This window comes from Rhipicephalus sanguineus, chromosome 4, assembly GCF_013339695.2.
Source record: "Rhipicephalus sanguineus isolate Rsan-2018 chromosome 4, BIME_Rsan_1.4, whole genome shotgun sequence".
Classification (NCBI taxonomy): Eukaryota; Metazoa; Arthropoda; class Arachnida; order Ixodida; family Ixodidae; genus Rhipicephalus; species Rhipicephalus sanguineus.
The window spans coordinates 53,824,323-53,832,824 of record NC_051179.1 but is presented as its reverse complement, the minus strand read 5'-3'; the positions used below and the strand labels follow the sequence as shown (position 1 = coordinate 53,832,824).

General features: G+C 48.6%; 1 non-coding gene across 1 annotated transcript; it reads right to left on the bottom strand.

Moving 5' to 3' along the window:
- Nucleotides 1-7,037: 7,037 nt before the first annotated feature.
- On the bottom strand, nt 7,038-7,111 carry Trnat-cgu (transfer RNA threonine (anticodon CGU)). Its single transcript has one exon. It is a non-coding gene; the product is annotated as a tRNA-Thr (tRNA).
- Nucleotides 7,112-8,502: the final 1,391 nt, after the last annotated feature.

Sequence of the window (8,502 nt, the reverse complement as noted above, 5' to 3'; positions counted from 1 at the left end):
AACTGTCAACTTTCTTTCAAGCGAAACTTGTTATGAGTTGAGGCCTGACCACACCTGGACCACACGTACGCGTTGCAGCGTGTGAGCGCGTGTATTTTTGACGCGTCGCCGCGCCCTCTGCCTATGGAGAGAGAGGGCGCGCAGCTTCGCATTGCGCGTATGCCGCGCCCTTTCTTCCCATAGGGAGAGGGCACGGCGCCGCGTCAAAATGTCACGCGCTGACACGCTGCAACGCGTACGTGTGGCCAGGCCTTTACAGATTTCGGCGGCGGCGGCGTCGTACGCGAAAAACCCGGCGCCATGGCGAGTGTACACAAATGCGGCCCTCGAAGTTGCGCCGGTCGCATGCGTATCTGTATACGTGCCGTTTTCCAATTATTGATGCTTTCTCGATCGTGGGCTTTTCGGCGATCAACCGTTTCTCATACTATATAGAAATCTGAACATTTATTGAGGTGGCTTGTCATTTCGCGTTGTCACATTTCATTGTTGCCTGGATACCAACGCATGACCGTCGTTTGTTGCCTGTAGAAATTGAAGCGTTGCTCTGCTAAGCACGTGGACGACGGCCCAATTCCAAGCATGGAGGAAAGTAACAGTTAGGAGGAAGCATTGCGCAATGCGAAAGAAAAAAAGAAACAGAAAGAAAGAAAGAAAGAAAGAAAGAAAGAAAGAAAGAAAGAAAGAAAGAAAGAAAGAAAGAAAGAAAGAAAGAAAGAAAGAAAGAAAGAAAGAAAGAAAGAAAGAAAGAAAGAAAGAAAGAAAGAAAGAAAGAAAGGCAGTATGTTAGGCATGCACACCCCAAGCGTCGCTTGCCTCGATTTTAGATTTTCCCGATAGGGCAAGGGCGCCTGCTTTTTTTTCTTTTTTGTCGTGCAGCACGTAACGACGCAGATTAACTCGTATATTTATTAAGTGTCAATGACTCGCGAGCAACCGTTATTACACGTATTTATGTTTTTGTCTAGGCGAGTGCTTTCATGCCTGCCGGTAATTATTTGCCTGACAAGAGATGCTCATAAATGCGACACAGTAGCATGTCCGGTGGACGTTGTTATCATAAGGCCAGGAGATTGACCGATTCTGAAGGCAGCGGCGCCCGGCGTGATTGGTGAAGAACGCTTGAATATATCCTCTGACACTCGATGCTTCATCCACAACCAGACGTAAACAGTGTAAAGTGCGACCAAAATACATTAGAGTCCTCTCCAGCAGTGTTTCTGAGCATTTTGCTGCCACAGGTAAAATCAAATTACATTACCCGTCCGCATTTGGTCTGCTACCAAATTTAGGTGCACCGTCTCAAAGCCCTTTAATACGTTGGTATTATATAGAGTCCTTTGATAGTTTGGTAAAACGGTCTAACGCTTTGGTATTTTCAGTCTGATCAAAGTCATTTAATACTGCGGTATTAAGTGATGGTCAAAAAATTATAGTCGTATAATTGTAATGGGTTGAAGCTATGTATATCACATATGTTTTCGGTTTTGTTCGTTGTTTGTTGGACAATCTGCGGGGAAAACCGTGTGAAAAATCCTTGTGAACCCCGTGTTTATGTGGGAATCGGTGTAGAAAGCATTCTGGGGCGTTTGGGAAATATTAACCAAAAAGTTACGCAAGCTCAACGCAGATCGATGTCATACATGTTTGCACAAATAGATGCAACTGCAACATAACGTTCATTCAAGTTAACGTGATCGCGGAAATGGTACATAACAATGGCAAAACAGAATCCTCAATCTGCTTGAAATCGCTGCAAAGAAAGCGCTCTTCGCATTAGCAGTACGTTTTTTTTTCTGCGTCAATCAAGTAATCAACGTTGTTTGTGTCCCGTTGGCTAAACGTGTCCCTTGAGTAAGGTTATAAGTGAATAACCTTGAAAAAAGTCAGGAGCCCTTGCCCTATGGAAAAAATGGGGTAGGCGAGGCTTGGCGTGTGCGTTCCTGTCGTACCCCTTCTTGTCACAATGTTGGTAGCTAACACGCAGCGCCCTCGCGCGGCGCTGTTGCTTTGCGTGTTGGGGCGTCACGCCTGGAGACTGGAAGATGGGGACGCGGGAAAAATAAAGAGTCAGTTCGTTTTGGGCTCCCGTAGTGCCATGTCTCATTCTGCTATCGAGGTCCTGATGGCCTCCTATTATAGCTAGTCTCCGGCTGTCTTCCGGCCATCTGTACTTGTATCAACTCTTTCTTTCTTTCTTTCTTTCTTTCTTTCTTTCTTTCTTTCTTTCTTTCTCATTGTGCAGTGCTCCTTCCCAACCGTTTTCTTCTTCTATGCCGAGAATTGGACCTTCATCCACGTGCTTAAGCACAACACTTCAGTTGCTACAATACAACAACGACGGTCATGCGTTCGTTTCTAGGCAACAATGAACTGTGGCAACGTGAAATGGCAAGTGACCACGACAAAAGATCAGATTGCCAAATCAGAAACGTCTGATCGCCGACAAGCGCATGATCGAGAGAGCATCAGTTGTGGGGAAACGGCGCATGCAAGTGTGCACGTGACCGCCTCGCCCTCGATCGAGGGCCACGCATTTCTGTGCACTCGCCGTTTTTCGCGTACAGCGCCGCCACCGCCACTGAAAAAACTGAAAAGTTGGTCGAGTATGTTTCATTCCACGATGTAATATGGTAATGAAAGCGCAAAGACTCGTCCTGTCTGGCTGTGTCTGCTTTACCTTCATTTTGTGTGTGTGTGTGTGTGTGTGTGTGTGTGTGTGTGTGTGTGTGTGTGTGTGTGTGTGTGTGTGTGTGTGTGTGTGTGTGTGTGTGTGTGTGTGTGTGCGTGCGTGCGTGCGTGCGTGCGTGCGTGCGTGCGCGCATGGGCGTCGGCAGGATTTTGTCTTGGGGAGTGCAAACCCGCGTTGCATCGCGGCTGGGGGAGGGGGGGGGGGCGCTGGTGTAGCTTGGGTCGGGGGGCAAGTATGCTGGTGTGGCTCGAGTGGGGCAAGTGCCTCTTTTGCAGCCCCCTGCCGACGCCCATGTGTGTGCGTGCGCGTTTGTGTTTGTGTGTGCCTCAATGCCGTCATGTGAGGCTACAGCCAGCAATTTAAAAACAAACAAACAAAAGAACCCCTCTGCCTTTCTATGGCAGAAATGGGTACTCCCGATAGGGCACGGAAACGTTTGAAACTACACCTGTCAAACCGTACCCGACTGAAAAACAATAGGTCATTTTCTATGCAAAGATCCGGTATACGAAAGAGATGCTGTACGTGAACGCAAGCTGTAGCACGGAAAACTTACGCATGCTGCTCCAGTTCACGTTGACTAGAATAACCATGAAAGACGTGCACACGCAACAAAGAGCAAACAAGGCACGCCTCGACAGCGCTGCAGCTGCCTTCATCGTTTTCTTCGTTGTTCAGACGCAGAGAGGAAAACTATTTGCGTTCAAGATGACCGCAACAACGTTAGCTCTTAAAAACGTATATATGTTTTTTTTTTCTTCGTAGGTAAGCCTGCTGCAAAATGAAATAGAAAGATATTTGCGGCATTAGCATTCAGGCGACGACACCACAATACATTGTGGACACAGTAAGAAAGCGTGTGCAGTCTTTAGTCTTTATGTAACGCTGTCATGAACGCGTGCATCAAGCATTATCCCGCTGCACCAAGGAGGATGCTCCGCACAATAGGCACTTTTAGAATAGCGTACGCTAAGCTATGCGTTAGCGTTTGTCGCCACCGCAACGAACGCTATCAAGAGATGGCACGAGGACACAGCGCTAACGGCTAAATATCTATTGCACGTGGTCACAGCATACATACCAATGTCCAAGAAGGAATTTTCGTGGGCTTGTTTCTTTTGCTTGACACAACCTTAAAGGGCCCCTCACCAGGCCACATAGCAAATTCTAGTTAGACGCTGGAAGTTGTTGTGTGCCGAATGAAGAGCAGTATTCCGCAAGAATTTTTCAAATCGGTTCATTACGAGCTGAGAAAAATAATAATTTGTAGCGGCGCGAAACCATGATGCGAGGAGGCGAGTTTCAAACCCTTGCCACTCGCCGCGTGTAGCTTTAGCAAGCCAAATCCCTTCCCTGCCCTCGTCACTTGACACATACGCATGAACACGTCATGCGCATGCATGGTCACGTGCGCATGACGTGCCCGAGCCAGCCCGAGCACGCGAGCGGCGTTGCACGGCCGCTACCATTGTTTTTATGTAGCGGCCGTGGGCGTTTTGTCGGCGTTCTTTGTGGTGCACTGCCTGTTTCTGCGGGACGGGCATGAAAGTTGAGACATTTGTACGGGCACGAGAGTGGCGGTATCACGATCCAGCAGGGCCGTACCCAGGAATTTTTTTCGGGGGGGGTTCGCGTGTAGAACGGCTGCCATTTTTTAAGATTTATACTGGCTTATTTTCGTGAATAAAACAAGTACATCGCTTACTTGTAATAATTCGATGGTACTTTTCAATTATTTGTACCCAAATAAAGAAATTGGTATGTCAACCTCAAATTCTGGTTAAAGCAAGAAATAAGTTTGGACAATAGCACCACCAAAGCTGGGGACACCGCGACCAACGGCTCCTGATGAAGTAACACAATGTAACCGCGGTACAAAAACGGTATGTATGTGTTACAAGCTGCCACTCTAGCGTCACCAGCGCAAAGTCGGCGACGGGAATGGCAGCAGGTTAGGTCGTTCCGTACGTTAGCAGAGACAGTAAAGAGATCAGAGACGTGTGAGGGGAGGCGAACCAGAATGTGTAGGTGCCATGCCACTCACCTTCCTTGGGCATTGCCCAGTGGTAAAGGCGTCACTTTGCCCAGCGTTGAACGTAGAACAAAGGTCACTTGGAGTTGCACTGCGGCCACCATCATTTCCCGGCGGCGCATGGGTGTCCTGCTTGTGTTCGTTCTCAGGTGATTCATATAAACCGGTGCATTCTCCTGAGTCGCTACAGAAGTTCGGACGCGCTTGGCTTTCCACCAGTGCTGAGGAGGGCGAAGTTTTATCCTTCGAAGGAGGCGGTTCTTCTCCGTCCGCTTCATCGGTTCGAACTTTCTTGAAGTAAGACGCAAGACTCCTTTGCTTCGTTGTTGCAGAGTGTCTTTTCATTTTGCTGCCGCAATCCTGTGCACGCACACAGAAGTGGCCAGTGGCTCCAAAAAGACGTTTGCGACTGCTTCGACTGCCTGGCGTGAACGGCGGGCGATGTTTTCTTCCTCTCTTATCCACTTTGCAGTGGCTAGAATGTAGAAGTGTGATGAACGCGCCGGCTCCCGCGTGGCGCATGTGTTTTCTGAACGCCGCTACAGCTGGTGTGCATGCAGGCCCATTATTGTACTCCAGCTGCAGCAAACTGGGTTAACGCTACTTAAAGACCTTTTCACAGAAGACTCCACGGGCACTGCATACTCCCCTTAATATACGTGAACCCCCAAGAATGCACTGCCGAAACATTTGCACTCCCCTGGTACAGTCCAGAAAGGAGGTGTTGCTCCGTTCCTGTGAAAAAGTCACCTTTTCACAGACGGCTCCCTGGGCGCCTGCATAATTCTCTCTGGGCTGCGCTAATTAAATAGCCGTGACCCCCCAAAAATGCACTTTGTAGGCTGTGACGTCAGCCTCTCTACTCCCGCGCGCAGCCCAGCTTGGCGGCGTTTTTTCTCTCCTGTGAAAGTTGACCGCTGGTGCCGGATTGTGTGCCGGCTGTATCCTCGCTTTGTGCGCTTTGTAGGGAGGCGCATATACCTTCTGTGTACAGAAGAGGTAGATGTCCTTGCGTGTGGTTAAAGTTGTTCGAAGTTGCTCGGATATGCCAGTCTTTCAGTAGATGTCATCTTCGATGATTCGTTTCGGTGGCGAGGACTACAGTTTGAGAAAAGTTTACCCTGCAGCCTGCGTCCTCGGAATGCGCCGCTGAGTTTTTCCGCTTAGGGGTTTCGTTCCCTGGCAAATTTGCGCACGTCGTGTTGGTGTTGCCGTTGCTGTCGAACTGTTTACCTTCACAGAAGGAGACGCGCTTTTCGTAGGAACCCAAAGCCGACACGTGCGGTCCACACAGACGGATAACTTCTCCAGCGGCAATGCACAAGGAAAGCATCTGGAATCAATAAAGGAGCTGCTACGGGGTGAAAGACGAAAAAAAAAAAAAAAAAGACTCGAAGGAACGCGAGGGCGAAGTGCAAAGCTGTACAAATAGGGCAGGTGCGCGTGCGGGGGAGGGAGCGCTGAGGTGTTCTGGTAAAAGGGTAGGTTTGAAGAAAGGAAGAAGAGGGAAGCAATGCCAGGAAAGTTGCAGTGTAACTTTGGCAGCTGGTGGTCGCTGTGAAGGCGTGTAAATATTTTAGTATCACCCGAAAAGTTAAAGCATCAAAAAAATTTCGGGGGGGGGTCAGAACCCCCTCAACCCCCCCCCCCTAGTTACGGGCCTGCGATCCAGTGCCGCATTAACGTTTACTTGGACGCGGTAGAATAAATGAGCATAATGAGTGCTCGAGCGCGCCGGAACATTACTTTCGTTTCCAGGGCTGGCGTCTGCTCGATGCGCTCCGCGGGGACACGAACGCATGGGAAAGGGAGGCACATTAGCCCCGCATCTCGCTGCAATGCACGAAAAAAAAAAATGATAAAGACGCACACATTCCCTTTGTGTGTCTCATTATTTCTCTCAAGTTTTATTAATCTATTCAAGCAACAAATTACACAAACTACACATGTCGTGTCAAATAATTATCGCAGTGTCATGTGCTACTGTTGGCGACGTCAGAGCACAGTAGTCTACGTAGAGGAGCGACGTCACAGCACTACTATCTACGTAGGGCCATTTTCTCATGTACGTTATCCCCTCATTCTCTAAAGCGCGCGCCCGCGAGAGGAAGGGCAAGCAGCGTTCACCTTAAATTTGACCCATTTCCGCGGCGCGTAGCGTTGCAAATTTTGGAAGACGTGATCGTGAACGCCCAGTGTATACAGCTGTACAGGATCTACATCTACATAAGGAACGTTAATTGTACTGTTTTTAATGTATCGCAATAATTGTGATATAGATGTGAAGAAAGTAAAGTGGACGAAAAGACAACTTGCCGCTGGCAGGGACCGAACCTGCGACCTTCGGATTACGCACCCGATGCTCTTACCAACTGAGCTACAGCGGCGGTCGTCCCCTCGTTCACTTATCGGGTATTCATGTGCATGCAAACCCTGGGAGTGTGACAGTGAAGAAACGATAGACCACGTTCTTTGTCGCTGCCCTCGCTACAGCTCGCACAGACTGTCGCTAGCTGCTGTGTTGGCCCGCCTTGACGACAGACCCCTGTCGGAACAGTCAGTGCTGGAATGCCGACCCGAACTGTCTGCACAGCGAAAATCATTTAAGGCTTTACTGAACTTTTTGCGTGCCAGTGGCCTATTGAATAGGCTTTAGTACTGCCGATCTACAGCTTCCTTTTGTTTATATCTTTTTTTTTATCGCGCGCCTGCTCTTCTCTCCGCTGTCCTTTCCATCTTTCTTTCCCTTTCCCCCTCCCCTTAGTGTAGGGTAGCAAACCGGATGCTACAATTCTGGTTAACCTCCCTGCCTTTCTCTCGTTTTATTATCTCTCTCTCTCTTGTTAGCGCCGCTCTTAGCCATGACGGCGAGTGTGGAACACTCTTTTTTGCCACATGGCGTAACGTAGTACGTGAACCTTTTAACGAGTGGACAGCTGACCAATAAGCCCCCGTTAAAAGGTTCACGTGACACGACCAAAATAAGACATCTAATTCAAGAACCGTGTTTTCTTCGAAAGAACGTTCGGGTTTAATTTCGCATTACATGACTGAAAGAGTGATTCGTTCGGCAGTCGGTGAATTCTCAGGACTCAGCGCAGCACCAAGGCAAGAATAAAGAAGCAAACACTTTCATATTTCGGCAAGGTCCATGATACCCACCCCTCAATAACCACAGAAAAAGCTGGTCCACCCACATTCTTCTCTAGTGCTATTTTAGAGCTTCCACCTCTGCCTGTCTGTCTATATTGCGCTGCCTTTGTTCGTTATTAAGTCGAAAGCCTTAGGTGCCCTAATCAAACGCGAAAATTGACCGTCGGCGCCCGCGTCGCGGCAACACGAGTGATGCAAAAAATCATCATCACGCGTGAAGTCATGATGACGTCACAGATCGCGAAAACATTTGTGGCGTCATTATGGCGTCATCAAGTCGTCGCACCACGTGATGTCACATGATGAATACAATTGACTTAGAAGGAAAACAAGACGGCTTTCGCCTTCGAGTCGTCTTAGGCGAATGCAAAAGGGGCCCTGTAAGTTCTTTGCTCGTCAAGGTGGCAGCACTCGTGTAAACTTTTCTCCGTAAACGTGAAGCTGCGCTACTTTTTATTTTTACATAATGCGCATAAATGCGGGATTTAGTGTACCATTCTGATGTGGTTTTGGCAGGTTTTGGTAGTTGTTAGGTCTTCGTATGAGATCTAAAAACGTTGGTATAAGGTGCTTTGATTCGGAATGTTTACTAGCGCCGCCTGCAGGCAAACAGCGGCGACAGGAC